Source organism: Erinaceus europaeus, chromosome 2, assembly GCF_950295315.1.
Source record: "Erinaceus europaeus chromosome 2, mEriEur2.1, whole genome shotgun sequence".
Classification (NCBI taxonomy): domain Eukaryota; kingdom Metazoa; phylum Chordata; class Mammalia; order Eulipotyphla; family Erinaceidae; genus Erinaceus; species Erinaceus europaeus.
Genome location: NC_080163.1, coordinates 143085383 through 143104376, shown reverse-complemented (window position 1 = coordinate 143104376; position 18994 = coordinate 143085383). Strand labels below are relative to the sequence as shown.

Below are 18994 nucleotides of genomic sequence, written 5' to 3'. Positions count from 1 at the left end.
TGCTAGCCCAGCATATGGAGTGGGGGTGTGGACTGAGACTTCAAAGGAATATATATATATATATATATATATATATATATATATATATATATAGCACCAGAACACTGCTCAGATGACTTATGGAGGTCCTGGGGATTTAACCTGGGACCAGGTGTTTGCATGATAAGATATCTTCCCAGCCTTACCTTGCCACTTTATTATGTCATATATTAGTCTTTGACTTTTTTTGTTGTGTGGTACCAGAACAAAGTCTCTGTTTTTTTCTTCACCTAGAAGGATGGACACAAACCTTAGAGCTAGGGAGAATAAGAATGAAGACATGGGTATAGATCATACACGTTTGCTTCCTTGGATTATTCACCAGTCTTTATAAACTTGCTTTGGATATTATTACAGATCCATAATATTATGACTATATTTTTTCATACTGTATTCTAGAATGATTTACATAGATATTTGTATAGTTGGGAAGGACAAATTTTATAGTTGGGAAGGACAAATTTTATAGTTGGGAAGCACAAATTTTATTCTTTTATGAATGAGTATCTTAGGCAAACTAGCAGATATTTATCTGTGATCACATAGAATGGTTTAATTTCAGAACATTGGGATTTCTCTCTTTTTATTCTTTCTTTCTTTTCTCCTTTCTTCCTTTCTATAGGCCCCTCTTTCTTGGAATAAAAGTGGAGTCTAGTATTATCTATTAAAGTAATTCCTCTTTGGTTGAATAAAATACACACACATTCTCTTGCTCTCTCTTTTTTTATGTTTATTTATTTTCCCTTTTGTTGCCTTGTTTTTCATTGTTGTTGTAGTTATTATTGTTGTTGTTATTGATGTCATCATTGTTGTACAGGGCAGAGAGAAATGTAGAGAGCAGGGGAAGACAGAGAGGGGGAGAGAAAGATAGACACCTGAAGACTTGCTTCACTGCCTGTGAAGCAACTACCTCACAGGTGGGGAGCCAAGGGCTCAAACCGGGATCTTTATACCTGTCCTTGCACTTTGCACCACATGCGCTTAACCCACTAGACTCTGCACCACATCCGCTTAACCCACCCAACTCCCTCTCTCTCTCTCTTTATAAAAAACTTAATTATTTATTCATGAGAAAGGAGAGAAAGAAAGAACCAGACATCATTCTGGTACATGTGCTGCTGGGCATTAAACTTGGGACCTCATGCTTGAGAGTCCAATGCTTTATCCACTGTACCACCTCCCTGGATATTCTCTCTCTAAACCTTTTCTTTATTTCAGCTGGAAACTTAGTTGAGGCTTGTCCCACCCTTGCTAATCCTAATTCAGGGATAGGAAGGTTATCAAAAATACTAAAATACATGTTGTTCTGTTCCCAGAAATCGAATGATATGAAAATGAATTTTGTTTAAGTTAAATTCCATCTTTTCCTGGTGCTGTATCATTTTCTGAATGAAAAAAGGTGAACATATTATATTTTGTTTAAAATTCTATAATCTCCCATAATTTTTGTGATGCTATTCATATATTATTCTAATTTTTCTTATAAGATCTCTGAGACTATTATTTATTTATTTATTTATAATATGGAAATACTGACAAGATCATAGGATAAGAGGGGTACAATTCCCACCACTAGAGCTCCATATCCCATCCCCTTCCCTGATAGCTTTTCTAATCTTTAACCCCATGGGAGTATAGACCCAGGATCATTATGGGTTGCAGAAAGTGGAAGATCTGGCTTCTGTAATTGCTTCCCCGCTGAACATGGGCGTTGGCAGGTCGATCCATACTCCCTTTCTGTCTCTCTCTTTCCTTAGTGGTGCAGGGCTCTAAGGAAGCAGAGCTCCAGGACACATTGGTGGGGTCATCTGTCCTGAGAAGCCCAGTTGGCATCATGGTAGCATCTGGAACCTGGTGGCTGAAAAAAGAGTTAACATATAAAGCTATACAAATTTTTGATTAATCCTGAATCTAAAGGCTAGAATATTACAGAAGAAGATTTGGGGGTCTCCATTTTGGAAATAGCTAGTAGTTCTATTTTAGTTATATTCCAAAGGGTCCATGACTTTATTAGTTTTTGCCTGAGCCTGACATCTGATAGGTGGACCCAGGTTATAGTCTGGGGAGATGATGTCATGGCTGGAAAAAGGGTTAGAAAGCTGGATCAGGGAAGAGAGTACCTCCCAAATATGGGAAAAGTGTATAAATATTGTTGACCGTAAACCCCCATCGATTTGATCTGGGGCCCATATTAAGCATAGCAGCCTATGTTACCACTACATCCCTGTAGATCTGAGCTTACATTCTGTGGTCATGAGTAGGAACGTTCCAAACTGCCCCAATTTCAGGATCCATCTTCTCTGGATGGTAGATAAAGTATGTTATCCAACCTCCCTTCAGAGGATGGAACATTTTCTAACATTGTCGATCCACATTGAGGGCAAGGTCTAATGGGGTCCCCCAAAAGGGTTCATTATGTTGTTTCTGATGGAGATGACCAGTGATAATTGCAAGAGTGATCTATTCGAGGTCTAGGCTCATCGTGTTTGTGTGGGAATCCCAGGACTCCCTGACTAAGGCCCCTGCTGATGAGGGGGCCTGATAGTGACTAAAGAGTCATCATTAAAGTATGCCAGTCTCTTGCTCTTATTGAGCTTTTGTAGTCCTTGCTTTAATAAGGTTATCATTGGAGTGAGTGAGGGAAGTGTAATAGGAAGTAGGTGAGGAGGGTATCTAGGTCTAAGTAGAAACTATTTTGTTAGCTACTTTAAGGTGTCTTTTTAGGTCTTTCTACCTGCTTGTTTCATTTATTGACTCACTTCAAACTATTGTGCACTTTTGCTTTCAGGTATATATTTTGTTCTAACTTATGGATACATGTATACATGTGCTCTATCTCATGGGACCTGGTCTATATCTAAGTTTTGAGGCTTTGTTAGGAACCCAAAATGGAATTAGAGAATCTTATGAGAAAGGAAAGGTCTCACCCAAAAATTGAGGCTGAAGGGTTGACATTCCATGCCTGATGTCTCTGGACACATTCTGAAGTGAAGAATGCTGAGGTGGTACTCATTGCATTGAATAGGTTGGGATCAGCAGATGCAGTATCAGTTGGTATGAATTGAGAGAAGCATGCTGAAATGTGAGTCCTACCCTAGAGGTTCCAGGACTGGGGGAACCTTCTCTGACCCATCTTGGATGGAGCTAGAAGGAATTATGTTAAGTGAGTTAAGTCAGAAAGACAAAGATGAGTATGGGCTGATTCCACTCATAAAAAGAAGTTGAGAAAGAAGAACACAAAGAGAAACTCAAAGCAGGATCTGAGTTTGGAGTTGCACCAAAATAGAAATCTTTGGGTGGAGGGTGAGGGTATGCTCAGATTCACTGTGGGGATGGGGGAATGGGATGGGACACAGTCTTTTGGCAGTGGGAATGGTGTTTATGTATATTCCTATTAACTTGTAGTCATACAAATTACTATTTAATTAATATGAGAGGGGAAAAATGGATTGAATGTTTCCAACTTTCAATGCATAGACCATAGTCTGAGTCTTTGAAATGTTGACTCTCCTAAAAGCTTAGACCAGGAGAGCAGAAGCAACGAGTGGTGTTACTTTATAAAGTAAATATATATATATATATATATATATATATATATATATATATATATATATATATATAATTTACTTTATAATATATATAATATATATATATATATATTTACTATATATATCACATCAAAGGACAAATTATGGTGAGGTTGTGTTGTATGATACAGCAAATCCTAACAATGGAATTTTCAAAGTCAACTCAATTGCCAAATAATTTGATTGTTCTTAGTAAATAAGGAGGGGAAAGACAACTGCTGGTTAGTGTGAGAATATAGTGACTTGAAACACATGAATTTTTAGGGAAAAAAGTAGCCAAATCTATATCCAGTACTTTGTGAGAACTATGGATTTTAACTGGGAAGGGATGGGTATAGTATAGAACTTTGATGGTGAATGTGGTTTGGGATTACACCCCTATAATCTTATAATCTTGTAAATCATTATTATGATAATCCCCAAAATAACAAAAGTCAGAAGTTAAAATCAGGAATTATTATCTGATTACAAAGCTATCACATTTTACTAAACTTCTTTTGGTAACAGTGATTTTGTTTTTACATATTTCTGTTTTCATAACCTATCTTAATTTTATGTTTTCATTATGCTACATAAGATGTAGAAAAATTAGGAGCTGCAAAGAGAGAGAGAGATATCCATTGTCTCAACTTCCAAACCAAACCACATTATTATTATTTTTAGAATAAATTAGAGTTGCATGATCTGTGCTAAGTGAGACCACTTCCATTAGAAACTTAAGAGAAGTGATTACAGGTGATTGGAGAACATTTTCATTGGCTGCTGTGTTTGGATTGCTCTTCTGTCTTAATCATAAAAGATCTGACCATTGAGTGGTGAAATTCTACTCCTAATATGAGCCGAGTGCCTCTCATATTGGCATATCTTGTGAAACGAATTAGCCATCTAATAGCTAACACGATGACATGAAGAGAAGTCAAATGTAGCATTGATTTCCCAAGAGGTTTCGAAGTAGATCAAGTAACACTAAAATAAAATTGTCAAACTAGAAAATGGTTCTCATCAGAACAGTCTTTTCTTCCCTATAAATAAATGGTTTAAGCCAGTTCAAGAACTTCACAGGCTGTAGAAGACATAGCACAGTGTGGTTTCACAGAGTGCTTGTTACAATTCTTTTTAATACTCATCTGTAATATGAGATCAGTCCTTTGAAGACTAGAAACTGGTTTAAGCTTGAGAATTCTACCTAGTCCTTGTGCCCTTTTCCTTTGTGAAAGAGAGAAATAGCAAAAACATTCAGGCTATTAGCATCCTTCATTAGTTCTGCCTGGAGAATGTATAAGCAGCTTGCTCCAGAACATTTTTTATCTTTTATTTATGAAATGAAAATTATTGACAAGACTATAGAATCAGAGGGATACAATTCCACACAATTCCCACCCCCAGAACCCCATATCCACTCCCCTCCCTTGATAGCTACCCTATTCTTTATCTCTCTATGAGTATGGACCCAGGACCACTATGGGGCGCAGAACGTAAAATGTCTGGCTTCTGTAATTGCTTCCCCACTGAACATGGGCATTGACAGTTCAATCCATACTCCCAGCCTGCTTCTCTCTTTCCCTAATGGGGCAGGGTTCTGGGGAGGCAGGGCTCCGGGACACATGGTGGGGTCATCTGCCTAGGGAAGTGAGGTTGGCATCATGGTATCATCTGGAAACTGGTGACTGAAAAAAGTTAAGATATAAAGCAGAACAAATTATTGACTAATCATGAACCTAAAGGCATGAATATTGCAGATGAAGATTTGGGGTCTCCATTTTGGAAGAAGCTAGTAGGTCTATTTTAGTTATATTTCAAGGGGCCCATGGTTTTACTAGTTTTTGCCTGAACCTGACAGCTAATATGCAGGTGGACGCAAGTTATTGTCTGGGGAAATGGTGTCATATTTGGAAAAAGGTTAGAAAGCTGGATCAAGGAGGAGAGTAGCTCCCAAATAGGGGAAAGTATATAAATATTGTTAACTGAAAATCTCATTGGTGTGATCTGGGGCCCATAGTCAGCACAGGAGCCTGTGTAACATCTGCATCTCTGTAGGTCTGAGCTCACATTCTGTGGTCACAGCTAGGAACATTCCAGGCTGATCCATCTTCCTCAGGTAGTAGGTAGAGTATGTTGTCCAACCTCCCTTTGGAGAATGGAACATTCCCTACCATTGTTGATCCACATTGAGGGCAAAGTCCATTAGGAGCCCACAGAGGGGTCCGTTATGTTGTTCCTGATGAAAATGACCAATGACAGTGGTGAGAGGTATCTGTTGGAGGTCTAGGCCCATCATGTCTGTGTGGAAATCCCTGGACTCCTTGACTAGGCCCCCATGTGATGGGACAGCCTGGTAGTCACTAAAGAGTCATCATTGAAGTATGCCAGCTTCTTGCCCTTATTCAGCTTTTGTAGTCCTTACTTTGTCTGATACCTTTCTTCAGAGCTTTGGAGTGACTGGGGATATGTAATGGGAGGTAGGTGAGAAGGGTATATAGGTCTAAGTAGAAACTGTTTCATTAGGTACTTTAAGGTGTCTTTTTAGGTCTTTCTACTTGCTTGCTTCATTATTGACTTTATTATCTCATTTAATTTTTCTCAAAACCTCTTTTACCTTATTTTTATTTTTCCTTTGTGTGTATTTGACCTTACAATAAAATATTGAGAGGCTGGGTGGTAGCACACTTGGTTAAGTGTTGTTTTCGATGGGTTATGTTGTTTTCACCGGGCTGGCTTCACAGGCGGGTAACAGACGACCAGGGTCTCATGGTTGAGCTGTAGGCAGTATCTCTTTATTCATGCAGGACGCAGCACAATCTAAGCCGAGCTAAGCTAAACTAAAGGTAAAGTACTGTAAAACTCACAATGCTGTCTTTATATATACTTGCCAAGTAAGGTGGAAACAGGATGTGACATAGAGAAGGTGGAGAGAAAAGTGACTGGTGAAAATCAGAGTGTGACAAGGAGGGGGCAGATTAGGCGAGAATCCTATCACTGAACCACAAATGCCCTGGAGGGAGGGTGGAACTTGTTAACAATGGTTATATAAATAGAATGAAGTGGTTATGTAAATAGAATAGTGTTAAGCAGGGGGGATTTAAACCAAATGAAACAGAAGGGGTCTCATGCATACCAACAGTTAAGCACACACATTACAGTGCACAAGTACTCAGGTTCCAGCCACCTGGTCCTCACCTGCAGAGGGAAAGCTTCACAAGTGGTGAGGCAGTATTGCTGGTGTCGCTGTCTCTCTTCCTCTCTACCTACTTCTTTCCTCTCAATTTCTGACTGTCTCTATCCAATAAATCATGATGAGATTATAAGTAAAGATAAGAAATTGAGACTCAGAAATGCTAAGTAAATTACAAATTTATTTTGACATTAAATGGAAGAGCTAGGATTTCAGACTTCCACGTTCTTGACTGGAATTCTTTAAACTATTTTATGATTAGTGTAATAACATTATTTTACAAATGGGGATAAGCTTAGCACATTATGAGAGGTGTGAGAGATTATCTAGCTAGTAGGTGACAGAGTCATAAATTCTAGGAAGTCTAAGACCACCTTGGGGGAGGGAGGTGTTGACCCTTGTGGGTACCTAAAACTAAGTTCTTCCTGTCAGATTGAAAATAATTTTATTTCAGCATGACAAATAGAAGCTTGGTGTCATTAACTGGAATGCTGAGCTTTTCAATTTGAGAGAGAAGGATCTGCAGCTCTGAATTTTCTGAGATGGCTGGAACATCTGGTCTAAGTGCATGTTGACAACACAAAGAATAAAACCTGAAACACAACAGAAATTATTCCCTCTGCAAAATGAATGCTAGAGGGAGAAATCACAGAGTAATTCTGCCAAATTTCTTAGCAATTCTCACAAGATTGTGCATGTTAATTGTTTGTAGCTGCAGTTTAGTAGAGCTTTTTCCTCTGTGACAGCTAAGTGCCAAATGTCAGGGCCTTCAGTCACAGAGTTACAGATATTAGGGATTGGAGATGCCCACTAGGCCACTCAGTTCATTTTTAACCCACATAGATTATTCCTGAAGACCACTGTCCATGTCTTTTTGCATAGTTGAGTTTAAAATGGCTAAATGATTAGGTTTCTCCAGGGAAGTCATTATAGCACTGTAGAATTATCTGTGGGGCAATGTTTTATTTGGTTCAAACTATTATGTTATTTCCTCAGTTACACTCATTAATTCCAGTTCCCCTCTGGACTGCTTTATATATAATCATGCATATCAAGCTCTCAACCTGGTGTCCCAAGTTCATCATTGATCTCCAGTATGACTACAGAAACATTTTCTTCTTCTCTTTGAATCTTTGTTTCCCTTTCTGAAAAATTAAAGAATTGGAAAAACTAATACCTAAGATTTAAGTTTCTGTCTTGTCTCTTTTTTTTTCTTTATGTACCTTATTTATTCTTTTGTTTGTCTGTTTATGTTCTACCTCTGCCTTTTTATCCTCACCAATAACTATTAAGGTTAATTTGCTAACCTTTACTAGTTTGGAATAGGCAGTGTGCTAACTTTTCCTTGACTCTGTGATCAGTACTATCTCTTTGACCTCGACCCGGCTTCTCACCTGCAGGGGAGTCACTTCACAGGCAGTGTAGCAGGTCTGCAGGTGTCTATCTTTCTCTCCCCCTCTCTGTCTTCCCCTCCTCTCTCCACTTCTTTCTGTCCTATCCAACAACAACAACAAAAATAGTAACTACAACAATAAAAAGAAAAATCTCTTTGACAGCAATAAAATGGCTATGGTTGAGGGGAGGGCAGTGGGAGTATTGATGGGTGAATGCTAACACCTATATTGGGGAGATGTGAAATTGTACTGTTGTGACAACCAATAGTCTTGTAAATCAATATTTATTCATAAATTAATTTGATTAAAACAATATAACAAGTGTAAAAATATATAGGAAAGAAAATGCCTGGGTTTGGGGGAGTGAGTCATACCATAATAGTTATGCAAAAATATTTCCATGCCTGAGGCTCCAAAGTCCCTGGTTCAGTCTCATGCATGGGCCATGTTTCAGACCTGAGCTGTGCTAAAAAAAAAAATGGGGGTGGGGTCCTATGGTGGTATGGTGGGATTATTTAATAATAGAGTTCAGAAAAAAATGAAAAAAAACACACTTTTTCTAGAAAGACCAACTTGTCAGTCATTTTCCAGCACATTAGTGCTGTGGCCACTTTCTGAATAGAACATTGGCATAAATAGCCTTCTTTCTGTTAAAATAGCTTTGACTTGGGGGAAAAAGTAGTTCTTTCAGCTTTGAAAAAATTCACTGATACCGAGTACTTAGGGGAAAATATCTCATATTGAAGCCTGATGGGGGAGAGGGGAAGAGGATCACATTTAAGTTTGGAGATGGCAGGCAGAATTTTAGCATCTTTTGTGTGTCATATGTGTAGTTTCTTAACCAGTCCACCAGTCTATGTCACAGTATTGATACTCACTTTTTCTTTGGGGGGTAAGGTGGGGTAGTGGTGGTGTAGGTGGTTAACAGTTGGCTCCATATGGGTACATTACTCATCTCCCTGTAACAGATATCTACAAAATACTCTCACTTCTACTTTAAGTCCTTTTCCACCATCATGTACCAGGAACTCCAAACCCCCCCATCCCCTCCTTACCACTTCTCCAGAGTCCTTTGCTTTGTTACAATGCTCCAAACCCAGTCCAAGTTTTATTTCATTTCCCTTTCATACTTTGCTGCTTCTTCTTTTAATCTTTATTTATAGAGACAGCCAGAAATTGAGAGGAAGGGGGAGACAGAGAGAGGAGACAAAGAGATGCCTGCAGCACTGCTTCACCACTTGTGAAACTTTCCCTTGCAGGTGGGGACCAGGAGATCGAACCCGGGTCCTTGCACACTATATAACACATGTGCTCAACCAGGTGCGCCACCACCAGGTCCCTCATACTTCGCTTCTTAAGTTCCACCTATAAGTGAGAATATTTGGTTTTTTAATCCCCATTTTACACATAAGAAAATTAAGGCTGAGCAAAACTAAGTAACTTGCTGAAACTCAGGAAGTGATGGGAATTTAATCTAAAGTGTCAGCATTTTTTATTTATGTTTTTTTTTTTTGTTTTGTTTTTTTAAATTTTTAATTTAAGAAAGGATTAGTGAACAAAAGCATAAGGTAGGAGGGGTACAACTCCACACAATTCCCACCACCCAATCCCCATAACCCACCCTCTCCCATGATAGCCTTCCCATTCTCTAGCCCTCTGGGAGCATGGACCCAGGGTCGTTGAGGGTTGCAGAAGGTAGAGGGTCTGGCTTCTGTAATTGCTTCCCCGCTGAACATGGGCGTTGACTGGTCGGTCCATACTCCCAGTCTGCCTCTCTCTTTCCCTAGTAAGGTGTGTCTCTGGGGAAGCTGAGCTCCAGGACACATTGGTGGGGTCTTCAATCCAGGGAAGCCTAGCCAGCATCCTGGTGGCATCTGGAACCTGGTGATTGAAAAGAGAGTTAACATACAAAGCCAAACAATTTGTTGAGCAATCATGGATCCCAAGATTGGAATAGTGGAGAGGAAGTGTTAGGGAGGTACTCACTGCAAACTCTAGTGTAATCCTGCTTTCAGGTATATATTTTGCAGTAGTTTATGGATACGTGTGCACATACGCTCTCTCTCACAGAAACTGGTGTATGTCTAGGTTATGGGACTTTGTTAGAAAGTGAACTACCTGAGATGAAATTAGAGTGTACTATAAAAGGAAAGGTCTCACCCGAGTAATGAAGCTGAAGGGTTGTCATTCCACACGTGAAGTCTCTGGATACACACTGAGGTGAAGCATGTTGAGATGGCAATCGTTGCTTTGGTTAGGTTGTGATCGGCGGATGCAATATTATTTGGTATGGATTGGGAGAAGCATACGGGAAAGTGAGCCCTATCCAAGGGTGCCAGGACTGGGGGAAGTAGGGGCTCTATAGTGAAGATGTGAGGTTCCTGCTGTCTTAGGGTTCAAAAAGACAATCAATAGTTAATATTATCATCACATTATTTGGTAATTGGGTTAACTTTGAAAAGTCCCTTTGTTATGGTTTGCTGTACAGTACCCAGTATCTTGTATATAGCTGTGCTATTGGAAGCTTCTAATCTACTTGGTCTAGGCTTTTGAGAGAGTCCGCATATCAAACACGTAGCCTATCTATTAAAAAGATTCAGTTTGTCTTTTGAGAACCTTTGAGACATACAATTGATTTCCCCCTCTCATATTAATTAACTACTGATTTATATGTCTACATTTTGCTAGGAGTGTACATAAACACCATTCCCATCACCAAAGGACCGTGACCCATCCCTCCCGCCCATTCCCACCCCCCACTGGCCCAGGAAGCTACATGTCTACCCCTCACCACTGGGTTTTTACTTTGGTGCCCTACTTACAATTTGATCAGGTCCTGCTTTTAGTTTCCCTTTCAGATCTTCTAAGTCAGCTTCTGTTGATGAGTGGGATCATCCCATACTCATCTTTAACTTTCTGACTTAGTCCACTTAACTTCTCCCATAGTGAAAGTATTCCTAGTGAACACAAAATCACCTAGAACCTCGAAATGTAAACAACTTGGACTACATAGATACTGACTGAGAGCAGATTTCAGGTAAGTCCCATTGGGTTATCAAAAACATTGATTCTGCAGATGAATAGAAAGATTGGATGAGGAAGTCAATGTATTGGCTCTATTCTTAAGTGCTTATATCCATAAATCTAGAATGGTCACTTGGTTTTAATACCATAAAGTAAATTAGAGAAGTTAGATTCTCTTAATCATTCTTTCCTTCTTCTGAAAACACTATTAAGTTTATTTAAGGTAGAGATATTACTCAAATTCCTCTGTAGTCATTTCTGTAATTTCTATACCTGCCTTAGGTTTCCCTGGGAGAGTTTGAATTCAACCTAGTATGTTTCATTTTTTAAATCACATCGACTCCCAGGGCCCCACCTACTTTGCAGAAATGAGAGCATTTTTGCATTCAACCTTAGTAATATCTGTGTTCTAGACACCCTAATCTGCAGCAGTCTCCTCCAGACTGGTATATTTCAGTGCATCTCACAATAGGACATTAATTTGCTTCACCCTTTTAACATATTGATGCTCTCCCCACTGTTAATCAAGAACAGAGGTGCTGGCCACAATGTGAGACCTCAGGCAGAACATGGACAGACTCTTCAAAGGCCTGGAGAAGGGGCAGGAGGGGTGCCTCCGGAACCCAGCTGCCTCACAGATGGGGCTCATTATCCACATCACTCTCCCACAATGAAGGAAGGCCAGCAGAGAGCCACAGAAAATTAGAGGCTTGTGCTGGAGAGGCCAGATGTCGAGACAACAGGGGCATCCTGTCTCCACTGGCCTGGCTGGTGACTTTGAGTGCTCTTTGCTGTAGTGGTCAATGTGAGCTTTTTAACTGCATAAAGTGAAGGTCATGTTAAGTTTTGTTAAGTTAAAAGTTAGGGGAATGGTTGTGAAACACAGTAAAATCACCATCTTCTTGAACCTTACCTGTGTAGATATGGAGGGAAACAAGCATACTAATATGACCTAGCATTTGTTGAAATTTACTGTGATTATTCCTGTTAGGTTCACATTATCTTAATGCTTCCTAGGGGCAATATTTTGACCTAGAAATTATCTTCAACATCTTATGAACAATAGAAACAACAATGACTACTAGCATCTTGTATATGAAAGCTATATTTTGAAACTTGATCATAGATAGATAGATAGATAGATAGATAGATAGATAGATAGATAGATATAGTCACTGTTGGAACCTAACCACTCTGTGTCAACTCCTTCAGAAAAAAAGACAGATTCTGACAAGCAATGAGGTGACTCAAACCTGGGTTACTTGCATGCAAAGAATGCACATTATACAAGTGAGGCTTTCCTTTCTTTTTTCTCTCTCTCCTTTTTTTTCCATTCAAATTTGTATAATCTTGATTCAACCTATGCATTCCTTTACAACAGTATTACTATACGTGGCCATTGAAAAAGCTGTAGCAATAGCACATGAAAATTTGTTACAAATAGAGGGTCCCAGTCTCACTTCAGAATATATATATCCAGACACCTGAGCTTTAACAAGCCCTCCCAAGATAATGTGGATACACATTAAAATTTTCAGAGCCAGGATCCTGCACCATGATGTTGGCTTTAAAGAAAACGATAGGGGAGTCGGGCTGTAACGCAGTGGGTTAAGCGCAGGTGGCGCAAAGCACAAGGACCTGCATAAGGATCCCGGTTCGAACCTCAGCTCCCCACCTGCAGGGGAGTCGCTTCACAGGCGGTGAAGCAGGTCTGCAGGTGCCTATCTTTCTCTCCTCCTCTCTGTCTTCCCCTCCTTTCTCCATTTCTCTCTGTCCTATCCAACAACGATGACAACAACAATAATAACTACAACAATAAAACAACCAGGGCAACAAAAGGGAATAAATAAATAAAATAAAAAACATTAAAAAATTTAAAAAAAAAGAAAATGATAATGTGAGTCTCTAGAGATTCCCTAATCCTTTCAAATTTCTTTCAATGAAAGGTCTAGTTTTGAACAACAGAAAAATAGCCTTCAGGATTCATCTGAGCTGGGCATAGTGAAGTTTGACTATTTTCTTTTTTATTGTTATCTTTATTTATTTGATAAATATAGCCAGAAATTGAAAAGAAAAGAGATATAGAGAGACAGAAAGATACCTTCAATACTGCTTCACCTCTTGTGAAGTTTTTCTCCTGCAGGTGGGAACCAGGGGCTTGAACCCAGGTTCTTGTGTACTCATCCAAGTGCACCACCACCCGGACCCAGATTTGACTATTCTCAATGAAAACAAATTCCAGTGAAATAATTCCTTGCTTGGCTCAGCCTGATTTCCTCCAGTTCAGACACTGCAGGTGGTGAAATGCAAAGAAGTGAGGCAGCACAACATGAGGCAATGTTTTGAGGCAGCCAAAATGATGGCTCATCTTCATCAGCTCCTTACTAGGTAGAATGTATGTTTTTGGCTTTGCAGTGGGTCCCAAGGATTGTGGTAAGGCTTGGATCTCAAAGAAACTGAGTCTTCAGTAGTCTTTTGCCATCTAAATGAATGCTTTCCCACCTGTGCCATAATCAGCAAACAACACTCATTGACCAATGTTCTGGGCTATTTTTCTCACTTTATGGGTCCAGAGCATAAAGGCTCCATTCTGATTGGCAGCTTACTTTCTTATAATTCTTCTAGAGGTTCATGGAACCTCTAACTCTTGGAAATTGTTACATAAACAAACATGACAACTTTGATGTTATCTTTTTTTTTTAATCTTGAGTATTGAATAAAAGGTCTTAAATTAGGAAATTTGAGTTAAAACTAATAGGAGATCATAAAAATATCTGAACTGGGAAGGGTGCCTGTTGTGCAGTCTAAGTTTGAGTCATGGCAATAGGAAAAGCTCCACTGTGGTGATGTCTCTCCTTCTCTCTAAATAAAAAGTACGGGCCCAGGAGTGGTGAATTCATGCATGTGTAAGGTTTTGGCTTTGCAAAATAATTAATAATAACAATCTACTTACAGGGCCACAGGATAATAGTTTGTATCCAGATAGCAACCAGTAGTAAGTCCTATGAGAAAAAAAAAATGAATGGCATAGAATTATCATGCAGACTTAGAAGTAGGGAAATGATTTAAAGATCTGCCATGGGGACTAAGAGGCCTTGTTGTTGCAATCACAAGAGATGAAGCTTCTGTTATGCTATAGTCATGGGTTTCCCTGGGCAATTATGAAAATAAGGGTTGTTTACTGTTGTCACAAGTTATAATATATCTAGTAATATATCTACCAGTATGACTTGTATAAATAGGATGAGGAAATTGCTGGGGAAGTTACACTCTCCTCTATTTTATGGAATTGGTGCAAGTTTTGTAGAAAAAAAAAAGTAAGAAACCTGGTCAGTTTACAAATTGATTATTGTGTTCATTTTGAATTTCATGTTTTTAAAATACATACACACACACACATACACAGATATATTGATGAGCTAAATGAAATCCAGTGATAGAAATTATATCTCTTGAGAGAGTGGCAACTCTTAGAGATGTTTTATATTTTAAAAGAGTTATTTAATTTTTGAGAAAGATAAACTGTAGCATTACTCAACTCTAGCAAGTGTAAGTGCCAGGGATTGGACCTGAGGCATGCAAATTCTAATGCACTAAGCTATCTTGGAAATATTTTGGCTGGGGAGTTCATAACTCAAGAAAGATGGAATGAAAAACTCAATATCTTTAAATGCCTCAATCTTAAATTTTCTGTTATGAAAAATTATTGAACAAAACAGGCAAGAAAGTCTACTTGAAGGGCCAGGCAGTGGCTCACCTAGTTAAATGCACACATTACAGTGTGTAAGGTCCCAGGTTCAAGCCTGTAGTCCCCACTTGCAGGCAGGAAGCTTCATGAGAGGTGAAGTAGGGTTGCAGGTGTCTCTCTGTCTCTCTCACTCTCCATCCCCCCTTCCCTCTCGATTTCTGGCTTTCTCTATCCAATAAATAAATATAACTTAAAAAAATAAAGAAAGACTACTTGGATAATATACTTGTTTTACCATGCTCATAGCCCAGCTTTGAGCCTGGTCTCTCCACTTTACTGAGGAAGTTTTAGGTGTGTGTGGTGTCTTTCTCTGTATCTATCTTATCTATCTATCTGTTTACCAACCTATCTGTCTGAAAAAGTCAACCTAGAGCTATGTAGAGGAGATATTTTGCCCAAATATGAGGACATTTGAAAATAGTCCAAATTCCTCATAGTTTCATCATTCCAATGTAAACCTTCTTTATATGTTTCATATATTCGTTTTTAGCTTTCCAGTCCATGTGGGTTACCTATGTCCATGTGGGTTGCCTAGTTGCAGCCCATATGTGTTTCCTTCTCTCTGGCTCCAAAACCCAATCTGAAGACCTTTGGCGAACACTGCAAAGAGGGAAGGTTGTAGCACATTACTAATGAGATGCTCCACATGTGGAACACATTATATTTAAGTAGGCCCTCACAATCAAAACCATCTAGTAATGAAACCAAACACATGCTGGGAAAAACTGTTTTCCTTTGGAGATATCCAAGTCTTCACTTGAAGAAAGTATATTAGTAGTCAGACTGTAAGTGGACTTTCTAGATCAAGTCAGTAGTTGATTAGAATAGTTCTCATACTCTCTTTCTGTTGAGAAATCATATTTTTGTTATTGATCCCAGGATAGATGTTGTTCTTCCTTTCTTGATTGCTTTGAATAACTGGAGACTTTAAGTTGTTATTTTAGAAAATAAGTTCCAAGGATGAAATTAATGTTTTTTACCATGCCTGCTATGAGTTCAGTCTCTACCTTGTATTATTGCAGAAGAGCAAACTTCATTAAATATGTATCCATCATCTTTGTACTATACATAGACATCTTAGGATCTATATGCTCCTCAGATGTAGAGCTCTAAAGAAACTGGTCTAAAATACAAAAGGTTGAAAAGCCAAAGAAATACAAAACTATAGCAGGACTTATTATGAATTGGAAAAATGAGTTACTACATTCTTTTCCACCATTATGTCCAGAAGGATAGGCCTTCAATCTTTTTTTATTGCAGAATAGTATTCCATTGAGTATATATCACATAATATTTTATCCAGTCATCCATCAATGTGCATTTAGGTTCTTTCCACTCCTTGACTATAGTAAATAGTGCCACTGTGAACATAGGGATTCATATGTCCCTCTATTTGGGTTTTCATTCCCTTTGGATATATGCCTAGGAATGGTACTGCTGGATCATAAGCTATTTCCATTTTCACTAGGAGGTGATTATGCTTAATGAAGTAAGGAGGTAACAGAAAACTATCAGATGGTTTAATTCATTGATGAATGTTGGGCATTACACCAGCTCCCCTGCATTGCTTGATGCTGTGAAATATAGATAAATAAAACACTTGATATTGAAGGAGAGACAGAGAGACAGAAGCCAAACTATCTCTAAAATTTTGTGAGGGAGTGGGTAGTGGCGCACCTGGTTGATCAGACATGTTACAGTGTGCAAGGACCCAGGTCTGAGCCCCAATCCCCACCTGCAGGGGAAAAGCTTCACAAGTAGTGAAGCAGGGTTGCAGGTGTCTTTCTGTCTCTCTCTTTCTCTATCATCCCTTCCCTCTCGATTTCTGGCTGTCACTATCTAATAAATAAATAAAGATAATAAAAATGTTTTTAAAAGTTTATGAGAATTATAGAAATAATGAGGGGCACAGAGTGTTGGTGGTGTGATAAATAACTATACTGTGATCTTATGATCTTTTAAAAATTCATTAAATCACTAATGGAAAAATATCTTAAATAGTTGTTAGATCCTAGACTACTACTCATGAATAAGACTCAATTACAGAGCCTCAGAATGCCTCTTTACTACAAGTTTTTCATCCATTCATCTATGGTAAGGAACAGGTAGAGTGATTCCTGTGAGTTTTCTTGGTCTGCCTGTGGGTGTATGTATGGAATTATCTTAGGGAATCATGATAGGCTTCTCTAGAACAGGATGACAGTTATCTGATAACTCACAATCTCACAACCATAGCTCTCATAGCAGATAGTAAAAAAGAAAGTTTGGGGAGTTGGGCAGTAGCACACGCAGGTGGCGCAAAGCGCAAGGACCAGTGTAAGGATCCTGATTTGAGCCCCCGGATCCTCACCTGCAGGGAAGTCGCTTCACAGGCGGTGAAGAAGGTCTGCAGGTGTCTGTCTTTCTCTCCCCCTCTCTGTCTTCCCCTCCACTCTCCATTTCTCTCTGTCCTATCCAACAACAAAAGAGAATAAATAAATGTAAAAAATAAAAAAAGAAAGTCTGACTGTATAGTCACTGACACCTTGTAACAAAAGAGTAACAGTAACTCTCAGAGAAGCTGGATGCTTGTTCTAAGTCACAAGGTCATAGAATGGAACATTTCCATAGGTCCAACATTGAAATGTTCTGGAGAACAACCCACCCAGGCATTTATTTCAGTGTATACTAATGGAGTATAATCCTATAGAGGATGATAAGGGTGCCATCTTTGCTTTGTTGTTTGTTTATTTTTGTCACAAGGGTTACTGCTGGGGCTCTATGTCATCCTGAATCCACTACTCCTGGCAGCTATTTTTTTCCTTTTTTTTCTTTCTATTTTTATTTGACTGGACAGAGAGAAATTGAGAAGGGAGGGGAGATAGAGAGAAAGATAGACACCTGCAAACCTGCTTCACCATTCATGAAGAGTTTCCACTACAGGTAAAGAGCGGTGGCTTGAACCCAGGTCCTAGGGCATGGTGATATGTGTGTGCTTAACTAGGTGTGCTACCGCCTGGCCCCAGGGTGTCATCTTTCTGATGTGAAGTCCAGTCTGAATCTTGCCAATTGTGGGATCTTGGGAAAGTTTATGAATTAACAAAGTACTGTTTGTAAGATATTAATCCTTGGATTCTGGGAACATCAGTGCAATAGTATTAAATTATATTTTCTTTCAAAAGTCTTCCACATCTCTGTTTCTAAGAATGACCTAAAATAGCAATTGGCAGACTATATCCTATGGATCAAGTCCATCTATTTTTGTAGCTAAACATTTAATGGAACACATCACAGTCATTCATTGTGCATATTGTTCATGGCTGCTTTTGCACTACAACTATGGAGCTGAATAATTTCAACAGAGACTGTATAACCTGAAAAACATATGGTAACAGTGAATCAGAAAAAGAATATGAAAAAGCACTGAAGCTTTCTTCTTGCATTCATAGTTATTTATTTATCTTAACAAGAACATAGAGACTAATCTCTGGACATACTCTGACAAAGCTCAAATCCCAGCGCTGCCACTCACCATGTGAGTTTGGGCACATTCCATAAATGATCTGTGCTTCTGTTTTTCTTCTCTAGAAAATGAGATCGACTAGAACTCCCTCATAGTGTTCTCCTAGGATATTACAGGGATACTCAATGGAAACTGCTTAGAAAAGTGTCCAGGGTATGATAGCTACTGTTACAATGTCTGTTATTTTTGTCACTCATTCTCTCAGCAAATGTCCATCTCCATGTTCTTCATTTAGGAGTTTGGCATTCAATCACGGTTAGCTGGTGTTACAGTAATTGACCTGGTCTGTGGCAAATAAACAAAGTAAAGAAACATTTGGGAAGTTAGAGAGTAAGAAAAGTTATATACTTTGTAGGCCACCCCTTTCCTCCCATAAGAAAATACAGCCATGTGTCACACTCTACATGGTGCAGGGGCCTGATGGCTAGCTGTGCTCAAGAATCCCCCTGGGATATTTTTGTATTTAATTTCCTCATGGCAATGAGACCCACCATCTCACAGAGGTCAAAATTCCTGAGATACAGTAGC

At 39.0% G+C, this 18994-nt stretch overlaps 1 long non-coding RNA gene across 2 annotated transcripts in view; it reads left to right on the top strand.

Moving 5' to 3' along the window:
• The window catches only part of LOC132536760 (uncharacterized), a 220505-nt gene extending 209276 nt beyond the window's left edge, over positions 1 to 11229 (top strand). For both annotated transcript variants that reach the window (XR_009548281.1, XR_009548282.1), the window contains exon 4: positions 11139 to 11229. This is a non-coding gene — a long non-coding RNA (uncharacterized LOC132536760). The remainder of the gene's footprint in view (positions 1 to 11138) is intronic.
• The last annotated feature ends 7765 nt before the right edge of the window (positions 11230 to 18994 follow it).